Below are 26,183 nucleotides of genomic sequence, written 5' to 3'. Positions count from 1 at the left end.
ATATTTCCATACTTATACAGATGTCTGTGTATATATATCAATGTGTATACAGATGGTATTGTAGGTATTTCCATGTTTATAAAGATGGTGGTGTAGATATTTCCATGTTTATTCAGATGACTGTGTAGATATTTCCATGTTTTTACAGATGGCAGGGTAGATATTTCAATGTTTATAGAGATGGCGCTGTAGATATTTCCATGTTTATACAGATCGCGGTGTACATATTTCCATGTTTTTACAGATATCGGTGTAGATATTTCCATGTTTACACAGATTGCAGTGTAGATATTTCCATCTTTCTACAGATGGCATTGTAGATATTTCCATGTTTATGCAGATGGCGGTGTAGATATTTCCAAGTTTATATAGATCTTGGTGTAGATATTACCATGTTTATACAGATAGCGGTGTAGATATTTCCATGTTTATACAGATCGTGGTGAACATATTTCCATGTTTATACAGATCGCGGTGTAGATATTTCCATGTTTATACAGATCGCGGTGTAGATATTTCCATGTTTATACAGATAGCGGTGTAGATATTTCCATGTTTATACAGATAGCGGTGTAGATATTTCCATGTTTATAGAGATAGCGGTGTAGGTATTTCCATGTTTATAGACATAGCGGTGTAGATATTTCCATGTTTATATAGATGGCGTTGTAGATATTTCCATGTTTATACCGATAGATGTGTTGGTAGTTCCACGTTTATACAGATAGCGATGTAGATATTTCCATGTTTATACAGCTCGCGGAGCAGATATTTATATCTTTATACAGATGGCATTGTAGATATTTCCTTATTCACACAGATGGCGGTGCAGATGTTTCCATGTTTATACAGATGGCGGAGTAGTTAGTTCCATGTTTATGGAGATGGCAGTGTAGATATTTTCATGTTTATAGAGATGGCGGAGTAGATATTTCCATGTTTATAGAGATAGCATTGTAGATATTTACATGTTTATACAGATGGCTGTGTAGATATTTCCATGTGTACACAGATGGCATTGTAGATATTTCCATGTTTATACAGATGACTGTACAGTTATTTCCATGTTTTACAGATGGCTGTGCAGATATTTCCATGTTTATAGGGATAGCGGTGTAGATATTTCCATGTTTGTAGAGATGGCGTTGTTGATATTTCCACCTATACACAGATGGCCATGTAGATATTTCCACGTTTATACAGATGGCAGCGTAGATATTTCCATGGACATGCAGATGGCGGTGTAGATATTTCCATGTTTATACAGATAGCGGTGTAGATATTTCCATACTTATACAGATGTCTGTGTAGATATTTCCATGTGTATACAGATGGTATTGTAGGTATTTCCATGTTTATACAGATGGTGGTGTAGATATTTCCATGGTTATTCTGATGACTGTGTAGATATTTCCATATTTTTACAGATGGCAGTGTAGATATTTCAATGTTTATAGAGATGGCGCTGTAGATATTTCCATGTTTATACAGATCGCGGTGTAGATATTTCCGTGTTTATACAGATAGCGGTGTAGATATTTCCATGTTTTTACAGATAACGGTGTAGATATTTCCATGTTTACACAGATTGTGGTGTAGATATTTCCATCTTTCTACAGATGGCATTGTAGATATTTCCATGTTTATGCAGATGGCGGTGTAGATATTTCCATGTTTATACAGATAGCGGTGTAGATATTTCCATGTTTATAGAGATAGCGGTGTGGGTATTTCCATGTTTATAGACATAGCGGTGTAGATATTTCCATGTTTATATAGATGGCGTTGTAGATATTGCTATGTTTATACCGATAGATTTGTTGGTATTTCCACGTTTATACAGATAGCGATGTAGATATTTCCATGTTTATACAGCTCGCGGTGCAGATACTTATATCTTTATACAGGTGGCATTGTAGATATTTCCTTATTCACACAGATGGCGGTGTAGATGTTTCCATGTTTATACAGATCGCAGTGTAGATATTTCCATGCTTATACAGATAGCGGTGTAGATATTTCCATGTTTTTACAGATAACGGTGTAGATATTTCCATGGACATGCAGATGGCGGTGTAGATATTTCCATGTTTATACAGATAGCGGTGTAGATATTTCCATGTTTTCACAGATGGTGGTGTAGATATTTCCGAATTATACACATGGCGGAGAAGATACTTCCATCTTCATGGAGATGGCAGTGTAGATATTTTCATGTTTATAGAGATGGTGGTGTAGATATTTCCATATTTATAGAGATGGCGGTGTAGATAATTCCATCTTTCTACAGATGGCAGTGTAGATATTTCCATGTTTATACAGATGGCGGTGTAGATATTTCCATACTTATACAGATGTCTGTGTAGATATTTCCAGGTGTATACAGACGGTATTGTAGGTATTTCCATGTTTATACAGATGGTGGTGTAGATATTTCCATGTTTATTCAGATGACTGTGTAGATATTTCCATGTTTTTACAGATGGCAGTGTAGATATTTCAATGTTTATAGAGATGGCGCTGTAGATATTTCCATGTTTATACATATCGCAGTGTAGATATTTCCATGTTTATAGAGATAGCGGTGTAGATATTTCCATGTTTTTTCAGATAACGGTGTAGATATTTCCATGTTTACACAGATTGCGGTGTAGATATTTCCATCTTTCTACAGATGGCATTGTAGATATTTCCATGTTTATGCAGATGGCGGTGTAGATACTTCCATGTTTATATAGATGGTGGTGTAGATATTACCATGTTTATACAGATAGCGGTGTAGATATTTCCATGTTTATACAGATAGCGTTGTAGAGATTTCCATGTTTATAGAGATAGCGGTGTAGGTATTTCCATGTTTATAGACATAGCAGTGTAGATATTTCCATCTTTATATACATGGCGTTGTAGATATTTCCATGTTTATACCGATAGATGTGTTGGTATTTCAACGTTTATACAGATAGCGATGTAGATATTTGTATGTTTATACAGCTCGCGGTGCAGATATATATATCTTTATACAGATGGCATTGTAGATATTTCCTTATTCACACAGATGGCGGTGTAGTTGTTTCCATGTTTATACAGATGGCGGAGTAGTTAGTTCCATGTTTATGGAGATGGCAGTGTAGATATTTTCATGTTTATAGAGATGGCGGTGTAGATATTTCCATGTTTATAGAGATAGCAGTGTAGATATTTACATGTTTATACAGATGGCTGTGTAGATATTTCCATGTGTATACAGATGGCATTGTAGATATTTCCATGTTTATACAGATGACTATAGAGGTATTTCCATGTTTTACAGATGGCTGTGCAGATATTTCCATGTTTATAGCGATAGCGGTGTAGATATTTCCATGTTTGTAAAGATGGCGATGTTGATATTTCCATCTATACACAGATGGCCGTGTAGATATTTCCATGTTTATACAGATGGCAGCGTAGATATTTCCATGGACATGCAGATGGCGGTGTAGATATTTTCATGTTTATAGAGATAGCAGTGTAGATATTTACATGTTTATACAGACGGCTGTGTAGATATTTCCAGGTGTATACAGATGGCATTGTAGATATTTCCTTGTTTATACAGATGACTATAGAGGTATTTCCATGTTTTACAGATGGCTGTGCAGATATTTCCATGTTTATAGGGCTAGCGGTGTAGATATTTCCATGTTTTTAGAGATGGCGCTGTTGATATTTCCATCTATACACAGATGGCCATGTAGATATTTCCATGTTTATACAGATGGCAGCGTAGATATTTCCATGTACATGCAGATGGCGGTGTAGATATTTCCATGTTTATACAGATAGCGGTGTAGATATTTCCATGTTTTCACAGATGGTGGTGTAGATATTTCCGTGTTTACACACATGGCGGAGTAGATACTTCCATCTTTAAGGAGATGGCAGTGTAGATATTTTCATGTTTATAGAGAGGGCGGTGTAGATATTTCCATATTTATAGAGATAGCGGTGTAGATATTTCCATCTTTCTACAGATGGCAGTGTAGATATTTCCATGTTTATACAGGTGGCGGGGTAGATATTTCCATACTTATACAGATGTCTGTGTATATATATCAATGTGTATACAGATGGTATTGTAGGTATTTCCATGTTTATAAAGATGGTGGTGTAGATATTTCCATGTTTATTCAGATGACTGTGTAGATATTTCCATGTTTTTACAGATGGCAGGGTAGATATTTCAATGTTTATAGAGATGGCGCTGTAGATATTTCCATGTTTATACAGATCGCGGTGTACATATTTCCATGTTTTTACAGATATCGGTGTAGATATTTCCATGTTTACACAGATTGCAGTGTAGATATTTCCATCTTTCTACAGATGGCATTGTAGATATTTCCATGTTTATGCAGATGGCGGTGTAGATATTTCCAAGTTTATATAGATCTTGGTGTAGATATTACCATGTTTATACAGATAGCGGAGTAGATATTTCAATGTTTATACAGATCGTGGTGAAGATATTTCCATGTTTATACAGATCGCGTTGTAGATATTTCCATGTTTATACAGATCGCGGTGTAGATATTTCCATGTTTATACAGATAGCGGTGTAGATATTTCCATGTTTATACAGATAGCGGTGTAGATATTTCCATGTTTATAGAGATAGCGGTGTAGGTATTTCCATGTTTATAGACATAGCGGTGTAGATATTTCCATGTTTATATAGCTGGCGTTGTAGATATTTCCATGTTTATACCGATAGATGTGTTGGTATTTCCACGTTTATACAGATAGCGATGTAGATATTTCCATGTTTATACAGCTCGCGGTGCAGATATTTATATCTTTATACAGATGGCATTGTAGATATTTCCTTGTTCACACAGATGGCGGTGTAGATGTTTCCATGTTTATACAGATGGCGGAGTAGTTATTTCCATGTTTATGGAGATGGCAGTGTAGATATTGTCATGTTTATAGAGATGGCGGTGTAGATATTTCCATGTTTATAGAGATAGCAGTGTAGATATTTACATGTTTATACAGACGACTGTGTAGATATTTCCATGTGTATACAGATGGCATTGTAGATATTTCCTTGTTTATACAGATGACTATAGAGGTATTTCCATGTTTTACAGATGGCTGTGCAGATATTTCCATGTTTATAGAGATAGCGGTGTAGATATTTCCATGTTTTTAGAGATGGCCCTGTTGATATTTCCATCTATACACAGATGGCCATGTAGATATTTCCATGTTTATACAAATGGCAGCGTAGATATTTCCATGGACATGAAGATGTCGGTGTAGATATTTCCATGTTTATACAGATAGCGGTGTAGATATTTCCATGTTTTCACAGATGGTGGTGTAGATATTTCCGTGTTTATACACATGGCGGAGTAGATACTTCCATCTTTATGGAGATGGCAGTGTAGATATTTTCATGTTTATAGAGATGGCGGTGTAGATATTTCCATATTTATAGAGATAGCGGTGTAGATATTTCCATCTTTCTACAGATGGCAGTGTAGATATTTCCGTGTTTATACAGATGGTGGTGTAGATATTTCCATACTTATAGAGTTGTCTGTGTAGATATTTCCATGTGTATACAGATGGTATTGTAGGTATTTCCATGTTTATACAGATGGTGGTGTAGATATTTCCATGTTTGTTCAGATGACTGTGTAGATATTTCCATGTTTTACAGATGGCAGAGTAGATATTTCAATGTTTATAGAGATGGCGCTGTAGATATTTCCATGTTTATACAGATTGCGGTGTAGATATTTCCATGTTTATACAGATAGCGGTGTAGATATTTCCATGTTTTTACAGATATCGGTGTAGATATTTCCACGTTTACACAGATTGTGGTGTAGATATTTCCACCTTTCTACAGTTGGCATTGTAGATATTTCCATGTTTATGCAGATGGTGGTGTAGATATTTCCATGTTTATATAGATGGTGGTGTAGATATTACCATGTTTATACAGATAGCGGTGTAGATATTTCCATGTTTATACAGATCGTGATGAAGATATTTCCATGTTTATACAGATCGCGGTGTAGACATTTCCATGTTTATACAGATCGCTGTGTAGATATTTCCATGTTTATACAGATCGCGGTGTAGATATTTCCATGTTTATAGAGATAGCGGTGTAGATATTTCCATGTTTATAGAGATAGCAGTGTAGATATTTCCATGTTTATATAGATGGCGTTTTAGATATATCCATGTTTATACCGATAGATGTGTTGGTATTTCCACGTTTATACAGATAGCAATGTAGATATTTCCATGTTTATACAGCTTGCGGTGCAGATATTTATATCTTTATACAGATGGCATTGTAGATATTTCCTTATTCACACAGATGGCGGTGTAGATGTTTCCATGTTTATACAGATGGCGGAGTAGTTATTTCCATGTTTATGGAGATGGCAGTGTAGATATTTTCCTGTTTATAGAGATGGCGGTGTAGATATTTCCATGTTTATAGAGATAGCAGTGTAGATATTTACATGTTTATACAGATGGCTGTGTAGATATTTCCATGTGTATACAGATGGCATTGTAGATATTTCCAAGTTTATACAGATGACTGTAGAGGTATTTCCATGTTTTACAGATGGCTGTGCAGATATTTCCATGTTTATAGAGATAGCGGTGTAGATATTTCCATGTTTGTACAGATGGCGATGTTGATATTTCCATCTATACACAGATGGCCGTGTAGATATTTCCATGTTTATACTGATGGCAGCGTAGATATTTCCATGGACATGCAGATGGCGGTGTAGATATTTCCATGTTTATACAGATAGCGGTGTGGATATTTCCATGTTTTCACTGATGGTGGTGTAGATATTTCTGTGTTTATACACATGGCGGAGTAGATACTTCCATCTATATGGAGATGGCAGTGAAAATATTTTCATGTTTATAGAGATGGCGGTGTAGATATTTCCATATTTATAGAGATAGCGGTGTAGATAATTCCATATTTCTACAGATGGCAGTGTAGATATTTCCATGTTTATACAGATGGTGCTGTAGATATTTCCATACTTATACAGATGTCTGTGTTGATATTTCCATGTGTATACAGATGGTATTGTAGGTATGTCCAGGTTTATACAGATGGCGGTGTAGATATTTCCATGTTTATTCAGATGACTGTGTAGATATTTCCATGTTTTTACAGATGGCAGTGTAGATATTTCAATGTTTATAGAGATGGCGCTGTAGATATTTCCATCTTTATACAGATCGCGGTGTAGATATTTCCATGTTTTTACAGATATCGGTGTAGATATTTCCATGTTTACACAGATTGCGGTGTAGATATTTCCATCTTTCTACAGATGGCATTGTAGATATTTCCATGTTTATGCAGATGGCGGTGTAGATATTTCCTTGTTTATATAGATGGTGGTGTAGATATTACCATGTTTATACAGATAGCGGTGTAGACATTTCCATGTTTACACAGATCGCGGTGAAGGTATTTCCATGTTTACACAGATCGCGGTGTAGATATTTCCATGTTTATACAGACCGCGGTGTAGATATTTCCATGTTTATAGAGATAGCGGTGTAGATATTTCCATGTTTATACAGATAGCGGTGTAGATATTTCCATGTTTATAGAGATAGCGGTGTAGGTATTTCCATGTTTATAGACATAGCGGTGTAGATATTTCCATGTTTATATAGATGGCGTTGTAGATATTTCCATGTTTATACCAATAGATGTGTTGTTATTTCCACGTTTATACAGATAGCGATGTAGATATTTCCATGTTTATACAGCTTGCGGTGCAGATATCTATATCTTTATACAGATGTCATTTTAGATATTTCCTTATTCACACAGATGGCGGTGTAGTTGTTTCCATGTTTATACAGTTGGCGGAGTAGTTAGTTCCATGTTTATGGAGATGGCAGTGTAGATATTTTCATGTTTATAGAGATGGCGGTGTAGATATTTCCATGTTTATAGAGATAGCAGTGTAGATATTTACATGTTTATACAGATGGCTGTGTAGATATTTCCATGTGTATACAGATGGCATTGTAGATATTTCCATGTTTATACAGATGACTATAGAGGTATTTACATGTTTTACAGATGGCTGTGCAGATATTTCCATGTTTATAGCGATAGCGGTGTAGATATTTCCATGTTTGTAAAGATGGCGATGTTGATATTTCCATCTATACACAGATGGCCGTGTAGATATTTCCATGTTTATACAGATGGCAGCGTAGATATTTCCATGGACATGCAGATGGCGGTGTAGATATTTCCATGTTTATACAGATAGCGGTGTAGATATTTCCATGTTTTCACAGATGGTGTTGTCGATATTTCCGTGTTTATACCCATGGCGGAGTAGATACTTCCATCTATATGGAGATGGCAGTGTAGATATTTTCATGTTTATAGAGATGGCGGTGTAGATATTTCCATATTTATAGGGATAGCGGTGTAGATAATTCCATATTTCCACAGATGGCAGTGTAGATATTTCCATGTTTATACAGATGGCGGTGTAGATATTTCCATACTTATACAGATGTCTGTGTAGGTATTTCCATGTGTATACAGATGGTATTGTAGGTATGTCCAGGTTTATACAGATGGTGGTGTAGATATTCCCATGTTTATTCAGATGACTGTGTAGCTATTTCCATGTTTTACAGATGGCAGTGTAGATATTTCAATGTTTATAGAGATGGTGCTGTAGATATTTCCATGTTGATACAGATTGCGATGCAGATATTTCCATGTTTATACATTTAGCGGTGTAGATATTTCCAGGTTTTTACAGATATCGCTGTAGATATTATCATGTTTACACAGATTGCGGTGTAGATATTTCCACCTTTCTACAGATGGCATTGTAGATATTTCCATGTTTATGCAGATGGTGGTGTAGGTATTTCCATGTTTATATAGATGGTGGTGTAGATATTACCATGTTTATACAGATAGCGGTGTAGATATTTCCATGTTTATACAGATCGTGATGAAGATATTTCCATGTTTATACAGATCGCGGTGTAGATATTTCCATGTTTATACAGATCGCTGTGTAGATATTTCCATGTTTATACAGATAGTGCTGTAGATATTTCCATGTATATACAGATAGCGGTGTAGATATTTCCATGTTTATAGAGATAGCGGTGTAGGTATTTCCTTGTTTATAGACATAGCGGTGTAGATATTTCCATGTTTATATAGATGGGGTTGTAGATATTTCCATGTTTATACAGCTCGCGGTGTAGATATTTATATCTTTATACAGATGGCAATGTAGATGTTTCCTTATTCACACAGATGGCGGTGTAGATGTTTCCATGTTTATACAGATGGCGGAGTAGTTAGTTCCATGTTTATAGAGATGGCAGTGTAGATATTTTCATGTTTATAGAGATGGCAGTGTAGATATTTCCATGTTTATAGAGATAGCAGTGTAGATATTTACATGTTTATACAGATGGCTGTGTAGATATTTCCATGTGTATACAGATGGCATTGTAGATATTTCCATGTTTATACAGATGACTGTAGAGGTATTTCCATGTTTTACAGATGGCTGTGCCGATATTTCCATGTTTATAGAGATAGTGGTGTAGATAATTCCATGTTTGTACAGATGGCGATGTTGATATTTCCATCTATACACAGATGGCCGTGTAGATATCTCGATGTTTATACAGATGACTGTAGAGGTATTTCCATGTTTTACAGATGGCTGTGCAGATATTTCCATGTTTATAGAGATAGCGGTGTAGATATTTCCCTGTTTGTACAGATGGCGTTGTTGATATTTCCATCTATACACAGATGGCCGTGTAGATATTTCCATGTTTATACAGATGGCAGCGTAGATATTTCCATGGACATGCAGATGGCGGTGTAGATATTTCCATGTTTATACAGATAGCGGTGTAGGTATTTCCATGTTTTCACAGATGGTGGTGTAGATATTTCCGTGTTTATACACATGGCGGAGTAGATACTTCCATCTTTATGGAGATGGCAATGTAGATATTTTCATGTTTATAGAGATGGCGGTGTAGATATTTCCATATTTATAGAGATAGCGGTGTAGATATTTCCATTTTTTACAGATGGCAGTGTAGATATTTCCATGTTTATACAGATGGCGGTGTAGATATTTCCATACTTATAAAGATGTCTGTGTATATATATCAATGTGTATACAGATGGTATTGTAGGTATTTCCATGTTTATACAGATGGTGGTGTAGATATTTCCATGTTTATTCAGATGACTGTGTAAATATTTCCATGTTTTTACAGATGGCAGTGTAGATATTTCAATGTTTATAGAGATTGCGCTGTAGATATTTCCATGTTTATACAGATCGCGGTGTAGATATTTCCATGTTTTTACAGATAGCGGTGTGGATATTTCCATGTTTTTACAGATGGCAGTGTAGATATTTCAATGTTTATAGAGATGGCGCTGTAGATATTTCCATGGTTATACAGATCGCGGTGTAGATATTTCCATGTTTTCACAGATATCGGTGTAGATATTTCCATGTTTACACAGATTGCGGTGTAGATATTTCCATCTTTCTACAGATGGCATTGTAGATATTTCCATGTTTATGCTGATGGCGTTGTAGATATTTCCATGTTTATATAGATGGTGGTGTAGATATTACCATGTTTATACAGATAGCGGTGTAGATATTTCCATGTTTATACAGATCGTGTTGAAGATATTTCCATGTTTATACAGATCGCGGTGTAGATATTTCCATGTTTTTACAGATAGCGGTGTAGATATTTCCATGTTTATACAGATAGCGGTGTAGATATTTCCATGTTTACACAGATTGCGGTGTAGATATTTCCATCTTTCTACAGATGGCATTGCAGATATTTCCATGTTTATGCAGATGGCGGTGTAGATATTTCCATGTTTATATAGATGGTGGTGTAGATATTACCATGTTTATACAGATAGCGGTGTAGATATTTCCATGTTTATACAGATCGTGATGAAGATATTTCCATGTTTATACAGATCGCGGTGTAGATATTTCCATGTTTATACAGATCGCTGTGTAGATATTTCCATGTTTATACAGATAGCGGTGTAGATATTTCCATGTTTATACAGATAGCGGTGTAGATATTTCCATGTTTATAGAGATAGCGGTGTAGGTATTTCCATGTTTATAGACATAGCGGTGTAGATATTTCCATGTTTATATAGATGGCGTTGTAGATATTTCCATGTTTATACCGATAGATGTGTTGGTATTTCCACGTTTATACAGATAGCGATGTAGATATTTCCATGTTTATACAGCTCGCGGTGCAGATATTTATATCTTTATACAGATGGCATTGTAGATATTTCCTTATTCACACAGATGGCGGTGTAGATGTTTCCATGTTTATACAGATGGCGGAGTAGTTAGTTCCATGTTTATGGAGATGGCAGTGTAGATATTTTCATGTTTATAGAGATGGCGGTGTAGATATTTCCATGTTTATAGAGATAGCAGTGTAGATATTTACATGTTTATACAGATGGCTGTGTAGATATTTCCATGTGTATACAGATGGCATTGTACATATTTCCATGTTTTTACAGATGACTGTAGAGATATTTCCATGTTTTACAGATGGCTGTGCAGATATTTCCATGTTTATAGAGATAGCGGTGTAGATAATTCCATGTTTGTACAGATGGCGATGATATTTCCATCTATACACAGATGGCCGTGTAGATATTTCGATGTTTATACAGATGACTGTAGAGGTATTTCCATGTTTTACAGATGGCTGTGCAGATATTTCCATGTTTATAGAGATAGCGGTGTAGATATTTCCCTGTATGTACAGATGGCGTTGTTGATATTTCCATCTATACACAGATGGCCGTGTAGATATTTCCATGTTTATAGACATAGCAGTGTAGATATTTCCATCTTTATATACATGGCGTTGTAGATATTTCCATGTTTATACCGATAGATGTGTTGGTATTTCAACGTTTATACAGATAGCGATGTAGATATTTGTATGTTTATACAGCTCGCGGTGCAGATATATATATCTTTATACAGATGGCATTGTAGATATTTCCTTATTCACACAGATGGCGGTGTAGTTGTTTCCATGTTTATACAGATGGCGGAGTAGTTAGTTCCATGTTTATGGAGATGGCAGTGTAGATATTTTCATGTTTATAGAGATGGCGGTGTAGATATTTCCATGTTTATAGAGATAGCAGTGTAGATATTTACATGTTTATACAGATGGCTGTGTAGATATTTCCATGTGTATACAGATGGCATTGTAGATATTTCCATGTTTATACAGATGACTATAGAGGTATTTCCATGTTTTACAGATGGCTGTGCAGATATTTCCATGTTTATAGCGATAGCGGTGTAGATATTTCCATGTTTGTAAAGATGGCGATGTTGATATTTCCATCTATACACAGATGGCCGTGTAGATATTTCCATGTTTATACAGATGGCAGCGTAGATATTTCCATGGACATGCAGATGGCGGTGTAGATATTTTCATGTTTATAGAGATAGCAGTGTAGATATTTACATGTTTATACAGACGGCTGTGTAGATATTTCCAGGTGTATACAGATGGCATTGTAGATATTTCCTTGTTTATACAGATGACTATAGAGGTATTTCCATGTTTTACAGATGGCTGTGCAGATATTTCCATGTTTATAGGGCTAGCGGTGTAGATATTTCCATGTTTTTAGAGATGGCGCTGTTGATATTTCCATCTATACACAGATGGCCATGTAGATATTTCCATGTTTATACAGATGGCAGCGTAGATATTTCCATGTACATGCAGATGGCGGTGTAGATATTTCCATGTTTATACAGATAGCGGTGTAGATATTTCCATGTTTTCACAGATGGTGGTGTAGATATTTCCGTGTTTACACACATGGCGGAGTAGATACTTCCATCTTTAAGGAGATGGCAGTGTAGATATTTTCATGTTTATAGAGAGGCCGGTGTAGATATTTCCATATTTATAGAGATAGCGGTGTAGATATTTCCATCTTTCTACAGATGGCAGTGTAGATATTTCCATGTTTATACAGGTGGCGGGGTAGATATTTCCATACTTATACAGATGTCTGTGTATATATATCAATGTGTATACAGATGGTATTGTAGGTATTTCCATGTTTATAAAGATGGTGGTGTAGATATTTCCATGTTTATTCAGATGACTGTGTAGATATTTCCATGTTTTTACAGATGGCAGGGTAGATATTTCAATGTTTATAGAGATGGCGCTGTAGATATTTCCATGTTTATACAGATCGCGGTGTACATATTTCCATGTTTTTACAGATATCGGTGTAGATATTTCCATGTTTACACAGATTGCAGTGTAGATATTTCCATCTTTCTACAGATGGCATTGTAGATATTTCCATGTTTATGCAGATGGCGGTGTAGATATTTCCAAGTTTATATAGATCTTGGTGTAGATATTACCATGTTTATACAGATAGCGGAGTAGATATTTCAATGTTTATACAGATCGTGGTGAAGATATTTCCATGTTTATACAGATCGCGTTGTAGATATTTCCATGTTTATACAGATCGCGGTGTAGATATTTCCATGTTTATACAGATAGCGGTGTAGATATTTCCATGTTTTTAGAGATGGCCCTGTTGATATTTCCATCTATACACAGATGGCCATGTAGATATTTCCATGTTTATACAAATGGCAGCGTAGATATTTCCATGGACATGAAGATGTCGGTGTAGATATTTCCATGTTTATACAGATAGCGGTGTAGATATTTCCATGTTTTCACAGATGGTGGTGTAGATATTTCCGTGTTTATACACATGGCGGAGTAGATACTTCCATCTTTATGGAGATGGCAGTGTAGATATTTTCATGTTTATAGAGATGGCGGTGTAGATATTTCCATATTTATAGAGATAGCGGTGTAGATATTTCCATCTTTCTACAGATGGCAGTGTAGATATTTCCGTGTTTATACAGATGGTGGTGTAGATATTTCCATACTTATAGAGTTGTCTGTGTAGATATTTCCATGTGTATACAGATGGTATTGTAGGTATTTCCATGTTTATACAGATGGTGGTGTAGATATTTCCATGTTTGTTCAGATGACTGTGTAGATATTTCCATGTTTTACAGATGGCAGAGTAGATATTTCAATGTTTATAGAGATGGCGCTGTAGATATTTCCATGTTTATACAGATTGCGGTGTAGATATTTCCATGTTTATACAGATAGCGGTGTAGATATTTCCATGTTTTTACAGATATCGGTGTAGATATTTCCACGTTTACACAGATTGTGGTGTAGATATTTCCACCATTCTACAGTTGGCATTGTAGATATTTCCATGTTTATGCAGATGGTGGTGTAGATATTTCCATGTTTATATAGATGGTGGTGTAGATATTACCATGTTTATACAGATAGCGGTGTAGATATTTCCATGTTTATACAGATCGTGATGAAGATATTTCCATGTTTATACAGATCGCGGTGTAGACATTTCCATGTTTATACAGATCGCTGTGTAGATATTTCCATGTTTATACAGATCGCGGTGTAGATATTTCCATGTTTATAGAGATAGCGGTGTAGATATTTCCATGTTTATAGAGATAGCAGTGTAGATATTTCCATGTTTATATAGATGGCGTTTTAGATATATCCATGTTTATACCGATAGATGTGTTGGTATTTCCACGTTTATACAGATAGCAATGTAGATATTTCCATGTTTATACAGCTTGCGGTGCAGATATTTATATCTTTATACAGATGGCATTGTAGATATTTCCTTATTCACACAGATGGCGGTGTAGATGTTTCCATGTTTATACAGATGGCGGAGTAGTTATTTCCATGTTTATGGAGATGGCAGTGTAGATATTTTCCTGTTTATAGAGATGGCGGTGTAGATATTTCCATGTTTATAGAGATAGCAGTGTAGATATTTACATGTTTATACAGATGGCTGTGTAGATATTTCCATGTGTATACAGATGGCATTGTAGATATTTCCAAGTTTATACAGATGACTGTAGAGGTATTTCCATGTTTTACAGATGGCTGTGCAGATATTTCCATGTTTATAGAGATAGCGGTGTAGATATTTCCATGTTTGTACAGATGGCGATGTTGATATTTCCATCTATACACAGATGGCCGTGTAGATATTTCCATGTTTATACTGATGGCAGCGTAGATATTTCCATGGACATGCAGATGGCGGTGTAGATATTTCCATGTTTATACAGATAGCGGTGTGGATATTTCCATGTTTTCACAGATGGTGGTGTAGATATTTCTGTGTTTATACACATGGCGGAGTAGATACTTCCATCTATATGGAGATGGCAGTGAAAATATTTTCATGTTTATAGAGATGGCGGTGTAGATATTTCCATATTTATAGAGATAGCGGTGTAGATAATTCCATATTTCTACAGATGGCAGTGTAGATATTTCCATGTTTATACAGATGGCGCTGTAGATATTTCCATACTTATACAGATGTCTGTGTTGATATTTCCATGTGTATACAGATGGTATTGTAGGTATGTCCAGGTTTATACAGATGGCGGTGTAGATATTTCCATGTTTATTCAGATGACTGTGTAGATATTTCCATGTTTTTACAGATGGCAGTGTAGATATTTCAATGTTTATAGAGATGGCGCTGTAGATATTTCCATCTTTATACAGATCGCGGTGTAGATATTTCCATGTTTTTACAGATATCGGTGTAGATATTTCCATGTTTACACAGATTGCGGTGTAGATATTTCCATCTTTCTACAGATGGCATTGTAGATATTTCCATGTTTATGCAGATGGCGGTGTAGATATTTCCTTGTTTATATAGATGGTGGTGTAGATATTACCATGTTTATACAGATAGCGGTGTAGACATTTCCATGTTTACACAGATCGCGGTGAAGGTATTTCCATGTTTACACAGATCGCGGTGTAGATATTTCCATGTTTATACAGACCGCGGTGTAGATATTTCCATGTTTATAGAGATAGCGGTGTAGATATTTCCATGTTTATACAGATAGCGGTGTAGATATTTCCATGTTTATAGAGATAGCGGTGTAGGTATTTCCATGTTTATAGACATAGCGGTGTAGATATTTCCATGTTTATATAGATGGCGTTGTAGATATTTCCATGTTTATACCAATAGATGTGTTGTTATTTCCACGTTTATACAGATAGCGATGTAGATATTTCCATGTTTATACAGCTTGCGGTGCAGATATCTATATCTTTATACAGATGTCATTTTAGATATTTCCTTATTCACACAGATGGCGGTGTAGTTGTTTCCATGTTTATACAGTTGGCGGAGTAGTTAGTTCCATGTTTATGGAGATGGCAGTGTAGATATTTTCATGTTTATAGAGATGGCGGTGTAGATATTTCCATGTTTATAGAGATAGCAGTGTAGATATTTACATGTTTATACAGATGGCTGTGTAGATATTTCCATGTGTATACAGATGGCATTGTAGATATTTCCATGTTTATACAGATGACTATAGAGGTATTTACATGTTTTACAGATGGCTGTGCAGATATTTCCATGTTTATAGCGATAGCGGTGTAGATATTTCCATGTTTGTAAAGATGGCGATGTTGATATTTCCATCTATACACAGATGGCCGTGTAGATATTTCCATGTTTATACAGATGGCAGCGTAGATATTTCCATGGACATGCAGATGGCGGTGTAGATATTTCCATGTTTATACAGATAGCGGTGTAGATATTTCCATGTTTTCACAGATGGTGTTGTCGATATTTCCGTGTTTATACCCATGGCGGAGTAGATACTTCCATCTATATGGAGATGGCAGTGTAGATATTTTCATGTTTATAGAGATGGCGGTGTAGATATTTCCATATTTATAGGGATAGCGGTGTAGATAATTCCATATTTCCACAGATGGCAGTGTAGATATTTCCATGTTTATACAGATGGCGGTGTAGATATTTCCATACTTATACAGATGTCTGTGTAGGTATTTCCATGTGTATACAGATGGTATTGTAGGTATGTCCAGGTTTATACAGATGGTGGTGTAGATATTCCCATGTTTATTCAGATGACTGTGTAGCTATTTCCATGTTTTACAGATGGCAGTGTAGATATTTCAATGTTTATAGAGATGGTGCTGTAGATATTTCCATGTTGATACAGATTGCGATGCAGATATTTCCATGTTTATACATTTAGCGGTGTAGATATTTCCAGGTTTTTACAGATATCGCTGTAGATATTATCATGTTTACACAGATTGCGGTGTAGATATTTCCACCTTTCTACAGATGGCATTGTAGATATTTCCATGTTTATGCAGATGGTGGTGTAGGTATTTCCATGTTTATATAGATGGTGGTGTAGATATTACCATGTTTATACAGATAGCGGTGTAGATATTTCCATGTTTATACAGATCGTGATGAAGATATTTCCATGTTTATACAGATCGCGGTGTATATATTTCCATGTTTATACAGATCGCTGTGTAGATATTTCCATGTTTATACAGATAGTGCTGTAGATATTTCCATGTTTATACAGATAGCGGTGTAGATATTTCCATGTTTATAGAGATAGCGGTGTAGGTATTTCCTTGTTTATAGACATAGCGGTGTAGATATTTCCATGTTTATATAGATGGGGTTGTAGATATTTCCATGTTTATACAGCTCGCGGTGTAGATATTTATATCTTTATACAGATGGCAATGTAGATGTTTCCTTATTCACACAGATGGCGGTGTAGATGTTTCCATGTTTATACAGATGGCGGAGTAGTTAGTTCCATGTTTATGGAGATGGCAGTGTAGATATTTTCATGTTTATAGAGATGGCAGTGTAGATATTTCCATGTTTATAGAGATAGCAGTGTAGATATTTACATGTTTATACAGATGGCTGTGTAGATATTTCCATGTGTATACAGATGGCATTGTAGATATTTCCATGTTTATACAGATGACTGTAGAGGTATTTCCATGTTTTACAGATGGCTGTGCCGATATTTCCATGTTTATAGAGATAGTGGTGTAGATAATTCCATGTTTGTACAGATGGCGATGTTGATATTTCCATCTATACACAGATGGCCGTGTAGATATCTCGATGTTTATACAGATGACTGTAGAGGTATTTCCATGTTTTACAGATGGCTGTGCAGATATTTCCATGTTTATAGAGATAGCGGTGTAGATATTTCCCTGTTTGTACAGATGGCGTTGTTGATATTTCCATCTATACACAGATGGCCGTGTAGATATTTCCATGTTTATACAGATGGCAGCGTAGATATTTCCATGGACATGCAGATGGCGGTGTAGATATTTCCATGTTTATACAGATAGCGGTGTAGGTATTTCCATGTTTTCACAGATGGTGGTGTAGATATTTCCGTGTTTATACACATGGCGGAGTAGATACTTCCATCTTTATGGAGATGGCAATGTAGATATTTTCATGTTTATAGAGATGGCGGTGTAGATATTTCCATATTTATAGAGATAGCGGTGTAGATATTTCCATTTTTTACAGATGGCAGTGTAGATATTTCCATGTTTATACCGATGGCGGTGTAGATATTTCCATACTTATAAAGATGTCTGTGTATATATATCAATGTGTATACAGATGGTATTGTAGGTATTTCCATGTTTATACAGATGGTGGTGTAGATATTTCCATGTTTATTCAGATGACTGTGTAAATATTTCCATGTTTTTACAGATGGCAGTGTAGATATTTCAATGTTTATAGAGATTGCGCTGTAGATATTTCCATGTTTATACAGATCGCGGTGTAGATATTTCCATGTTTTTACAGATAGCGGTGTGGATATTTCCATGTTTTTACAGATGGCAGTGTAGATATTTCAATGTTTATAGAGATGGCGCTGTAGATATTTCCATGGTTATACAGATCGCGGTGTAGATATTTCCATGTTTTCACAGATATCGGTGTAGATATTTCCATGTTTACACAGATTGCGGTGTAGATATTTCCATCTTTCTACAGATGGCATTGTAGATATTTCCATGTTTATGCTGATGGCGTTGTAGATATTTCCATGTTTATATAGATGGTGGTGTAGATATTACCATGTTTATACAGATAGCGGTGTAGATATTTCCATGTTTATACAGATCGTGTTGAAGATATTTCCATGTTTATACAGATCGCGGTGTAGATATTTCCATGTTTTTACAGATAGCGGTGTAGATATTTCCATGTTTATACAGATAGCGGTGTAGATATTTCCATGTTTACACAGATTGCGGTGTAGATATTTCCATCTTTCTACAGATGGCATTGCAGATATTTCCATGTTTATGCAGATGGCGGTGTAGATATTTCCATGTTTATATAGATGGTGGTGTAGATATTACCATGTTTATACAGATAGCGGTGTAGATATTTCCATGTTTATACAGATCGTGATGAAGATATTTCCATGTTTATACAGATCGCGGTGTAGATATTTCCATGTTTATACAGATCGCTGTGTAGATATTTCCATGTTTATACAGATAGCGGTGTAGATATTTCCATGTTTATACAGATAGCGGTGTAGATATTTCCATGTTTATAGAGATAGCGGTGTAGGTATTTCCATGTTTATAGACATAGCGGTGTAGATATTTCCATGTTTATATAGATGGCGTTGTAGATATTTCCATGTTTATACCGATAGATGTGTTGGTATTTCCACGTTTATACAGATAGCGATGTAGATATTTCCATGTTTATACAGCTCGCGGTGCAGATATTTATATCTTTATACAGATGGCATTGTAGATATTTCCTTATTCACACAGATGGCGGTGTAGATGTTTCCATGTTTATACAGATGGCGGAGTAGTTAGTTCCATGTTTATGGAGATGGCAGTGTAGATATTTTCATGTTTATAGAGATGGCGGTGTAGATATTTCCATGTTTATAGAGATAGCAGTGTAGATATTTACATGTTTATACAGATGGCTGTGTAGATATTTCCATGTGTATACAGATGGCATTGTACATATTTCCATGTTTTTACAGATGACTGTAGAGATATTTCCATGTTTTACAGATGGCTGTGCAGATATTTCCATGTTTATAGAGATAGCGGTGTAGATAATTCCATGTTTGTACAGATGGCGATGATATTTCCATCTATACACAGATGGCCGTGTAGATATTTCGATGTTTATACAGATGACTGTAGAGGTATTTCCATGTTTTACAGATGGCTGTGCAGATATTTCCATGTTTATAGAGATAGCGGTGTAGATATTTCCCTGTATGTACAGATGGCGTTGTTGATATTTCCATCTATACACAGATGGCCGTGTAGATATTTCCATGTTTATAGAGATGGCATCGTAGATATTTCCATGGACATGCAAATGGCGGTGTAGATATTTCCATGTTTATACAGATAGCGGTGTAGATATTTCCATGTTTATACAGATGGCGGTGTAGATATTTCCATACTTATACAGATGTCTGTGTATATATATCAATGTGTATACAGATGGTATTGTAGGTATTTCCATGTTTATACAGATGGTGGTGTAGATATTTCCATGTTAATTCAGATGACTGTGTAGATATTTCCAAGTTTTTACAGATGGCAGTGTAGGTATTTCAATGTTTATAGAGATGGCGCTGTAGATATTTCCATGTTTATACAGATCGCGGTGTAGAAATTTCCATGTTTATACAGATCGCGGTGTAGATATTTCCATGTTTGTACAGATGGCGTTGTTGATATTTCCATCTATACACAGATGGCCGTGTAGATATTTCCATGTTTATACAGATGGCAGCATAGATATTTCCATGGACATGCAGATAGCGTTGTAGATATTTCCATGTTTATACAGATAACTGTGTAGATATTTCCATGTTTATAGACATAGCGGTGTAGATATTTCCATGTTTATATAGATGGCGTTTTAGATATTTCCATGTTTATACCGATAGATGTGTTGGTATTTCCACGTTTATACAGATAGCGGTGTAGATATTTCCATGTTTATACAGCTCGCGGTGCAGATATTTATATCTTTATACAGATGGCATTGTAGATATTTCCTTATTCACACAGATGGCGGTGTAGATGTTTCCATGTTTATACAGATGGCGGTGTAGTTAGTTCCATGTTTATGGAGATGGCAGTGTAGATATTTTCATGTTTATAGAGATGGCGGTGTAGATATTTCCATGTTTATAGAGATAGCAGTGTAGATATTTACATGTTTATACAGATGACAGTGTAGATATTTCCATGTGTATACAGATGGCATTGTAGATATTTCCATGTTTATACAGGTGACTATAGAGGTATTTCCATGTTTTACAGATGGCTGTGCAGATATTTCCATGTTTATAGAGATAGCGGTGTAGATATTTCCATGTTTGTAGAGATGGCGTTGTTGATATTTCCATCTATACACAGATGGCCATGTAGATATTTCCATGTTTATACAAATGGCAGCGTAGATATTTCCATGGACATGCAGATGGCGGTGTAGATATTTCCATGTTTATACAGATAACGGTGTAGATATTTCCATGTTTTCACAGATGGTGGGGTAGATATTTCCGTGTTTATACACATGGCGGAGTAGATACTTTCATCTTTATGGAGATGGCAGTGTAGGTATTTTCATGTTTCTAGAGATGGCGGTGTAGATATTTCCATATTTACAGAGATAGCGGTGTAGATATTTCCATCTTTCTACAGATGGCAGTGTAGATATTTCCATGATTATACAGATGGCGGTGTAGTTATTTCCATACTTATAGAGTTGTCTGTGTAGATATTTCCATGTGTATACAGATGGTATTGTCTGCATTTCCATGTTTATACAGATGGTGGTGTAGATATTTCCATGTTTATTCAGATGACTGTGTAGATATTTCCATGTTTTACAGATGGCAGTGTAGATATTTCAATGTTTATAGAGATGGCGCTGTAGATATTTCCATGTTTATAAAGATTGCGGTGTAGATATTTCCATGTTTATACAGATAGCGGTGTAGATATTTCCATGTTTTTACAGATATCGGTGTAGATATTTCCATGTTTACACAGATTGCGGTGTAGATATTTCCATCTTTCTACAGATGGCATTGTAGTTATTTCCATGTTTATGCAGATGGCGGTGTAGATATTTCCATGCTTATATATATGGTGGTGTAGATATTACCATGTTTATACAGATAGCGGTGTAGATATTTCCATGTTTATACAGATCGTGGTGAAGATATTTCCGTGTTTATACAGATCGCAGTGTAGATATTTCCATGTTTATACAGATCGCTGTGTAGATATTTCCATGTTTATACAGATAGCGCTGTAGATATTTCCATGTTTATAGAGATAGCGGTGTAGATATTTCCATGTTTGTAGAGATGGCGATGTTGATATTTCCATCTATACACAGATGGCCGTGTAGATATTTCCATGTTTATACAGATGACTGTAGAGTTATTTCCATGTTTTACAGACGGCTGTGCAGATATTTCCATGTTTATAGAGATAGCGGTGTAGATATTTCCATTTGTACAGATGGCGTTGTTGATATTTCCATCTATACACAGATGGCCGTGTAGATATTTCCATGTTTATACAGATGGCAGCGTAGATATTTCCATGGACATGCAGATGGCGGTGTAGGTATTTCCATGTTTATACAGATAGCGGTGTAGATATTTCCATGTTTTCACAGATGGTGGTGTAGATATTTCCGTGTTTATACACATGGCGGAGTAGATACTTCCATCTTTATGGAGATGGCAGTGTAGATATTTTCATGTTTATAGAGATGGCGGTGTAGATATTTCCATATTTATAGAGATAGCGGTGTAGATATTTCCATTTTCTACAGATGGCAGTGTAGATATTTCCATGTTTATACAGATGGCGGTGTAGATATTTCCATACTTATACAGATGTCTGTGTATATATATCAATGTGTATAGAGATGGTATTGTAGGTATTTCCATGTTTGTACAGATGGTGGTGTAGATATTTCCATGTTTATTCAGATGACTGTGTAGATATTTCCATGTTTTTACAGATGGCAGTGCAGATATTTCAATGTTTATAGAGATGGCGCTGTAGATATTCCATGTTTATACAGATCGCGGTTGTTGATATTTCCATGTTTATACAGATAGCGGTGTAGACATTTCCATGTTTTTACAGATAACGGTGTAGGTATTTCCATGTTTACACAGATTGCGGTGTAGATATTTCCATCTTTCTACAAATGGCATTGTAGATATTTCCATGTTTATGCAGATGGCGGTGTAGATACTTCCATGTTTATATAGATGGTGGTGTAGATATTACCATGTTTATACAGATAGCGGTGTAGATATTTCCATGTTTATACAGATCGTGGTGAAGATATTTCCATGTTTATACAGATCGCGGTGTAGATATTTCCATGTTTATACAGATCGCGGTGTAGATATTTCCATGTTTATACAGATAGCGTTGTAGATATTTCCATGTTTACAGATAGCAGTGTAGATATTTCCATGTTTATAGAATTAGCGGTGTAGGTATTTCCATGTTTATAGACATAGCAGTGTAGATATATCCATGTTTATATAGATGGCGTTGTAGATATTTCCATGTTTATACCGATAGATGTGTTGGTATTTCTACGTTTATACCGATAGCGATGTAGATATTTCCATGTTTATACAGCTCGCGGTGCAGATATTTATATCTTTACACAGATGGCATTGTAGATATTTCCTTATTCACACAGATGGCGGTGTAGATGTTTCCATGTTTATACAGATGGCGGAGTAGTTAGTTCCATGTTTATGGAGATGGCAGTGTAGATATTTTCATGTTTATAGAGATGGCGGTGTAGATGTTTCCATGTTTATAGAGATAGCAGTGTAGATATTTACATGTTTATACAGAAGGCTGTGTAGATATTTCCATGTGTATACAGATGGCATTGTAGATATTTCCATGTTTATACAGATGACTGTAGAGGTATTTCCATGTTTTACCGATGGCTCTGCAGATATTTCCATGTTTATAGAGATAGCGGTGTAGATATTTCCATGTTTGTACAGATGGCGTTGTTGATATTTCCATCTATACACAGATGGCCGTGTAGATATTTCCATGTTTATACAGATGGCAGCGTAGATATTTCCATGGACATGCAGATGGCGGAGTAGATATTTCCATCTTTCTACAGATGGCAGTGTAGATATTTCCATGTTTATACAGATGGCGGTGTAGATATTTCCATACTTATAGAGATGTCTGTGTAGATATTTCCATGTGTATACAGATGGTATTGTAGGTTTTTCCATGTTTATACAGATGGTGGTGTAGATATTTCCATGTTTATTCAGATGTCTGTGTAGATATTTCCATGTTTTACAGATGGCAGTGGAGATATTTCAATGTTTATAGAGATGGCGCTGTAGATATTTCCATGTTTATACAGATCGCGGTGTAGGTATTTCCATGTTTATACAGATAGCGGTGTAGATATTTCCATGTTTTTACAGATATCGGTGTAGATATTTCCATGTTTACACAGATTGCGGTGTAGATATTTCCATCTTTCTGCAGATGGCATTGTAGATATTTCCATGTTTATGCACATGGCGGTGTAGATATTTCCATGTTTATATAGATGGTGGTGTAGATATTACCATGTTTATACAGATAGCGGTGTAGATATTTCCATGTTTATACAGATCGTGGTGAAGATATTTCCATGTTTATACAGATCGCGGTGTAGATATTTCCATGTTTATACAGATCGCTGTGTAGATAGTTCCATGTTTATACAGATAGCGGTGTAGATATTTCCATGTTTATACAGATAGCGGTGTAGATATTTCCATGATTATAGAGATAGCGGTGTAGGTATTTCCATGTTTATAGACATAGCGGTGTAGATATTTCCATGTTTATATAGATGGCGTTGTAGATATTTCCATGTTTATACCGATAGATGTGTTGGTATTTCCACGTTTATACAGATAGCGATGTAGATATTTCCATGTTTATACAGCTCGCGGTGCAGATATTTATATCTTTATACTGATGGCATTGTAGATATTTCCTTATTCACACAGATGGCGGTGTAGATGTTTCCATGTTTATACAGATGGCGGAGTAGTCAGTTCCATGTTTATGGAGATGGCAGTGTAGATATTTTCATGTTTATAGAGATGGCGGTGTAGATATTTACATGTTTATAGAGATAGCAGTGTAGATATTTACATGTTTATACAGATGGCTGTGTAGATATTTCCATGTGTATACAGATGGCATTGTAGATATTTCCATGTTTATACAGATGACTGTAGAGGTATTTCCATGTTTTACCGATGGCTCTGCAGATATTTCCATGTTTATAGAGATAGTGGTGTAGATATTTCCATGTTTGTACAGATGGCGTTGTTGATATTTCCATCTATACACAGATGGCCGTGTAGATATTTACATGTTTATACAGATGGCAGCGTAGATATTTCCATGGACATGCAGATGGCGGTGTAGATATTTCCAAGTTTATACAGATAGCGTTGTAGATATTTCCATGTTTTCACAGATGGTGGTGTAGATATTTCTGTGTTTATACAGATGGCGGCGTAGTTACTTCCATCTTTATGGAGATGGCAGTGTAGATATTTTCATGTTTATATAGATGGCGGTGTAGATATTTCCATGTTTATAGAGATAGCAGTGTAGATATTTACATGTTTATACAGCTCGCGGTGCAGATATTTATATCTTTATACAGATGGCATTGTAGATATTTCCTTATTCACACAGATGGCGGTGTAGATGTTTCCATGTTTATACAGATGGCGGAGTAGTTAGTTCCATGTTTATGGAGATGGCAGTGTAGGTATTTTCATGTTTATAGAGATGGCGGTGTAGATATTTCCATGTTTATAGAGATAGCAGTGTAGATATTTACATGTTTATACAGATGGCTGTGTAGATATTTCCATGTGTATACAGATGGCATTGTAGATATTTCCATGTTTATA

Source organism: Pan paniscus, chromosome 7, assembly GCF_029289425.2.
Source record: "Pan paniscus chromosome 7, NHGRI_mPanPan1-v2.0_pri, whole genome shotgun sequence".
NCBI classification, from domain to species: domain Eukaryota; kingdom Metazoa; phylum Chordata; class Mammalia; order Primates; family Hominidae; genus Pan; species Pan paniscus.
Note: the sequence above shows the minus strand (reverse complement) of the source record.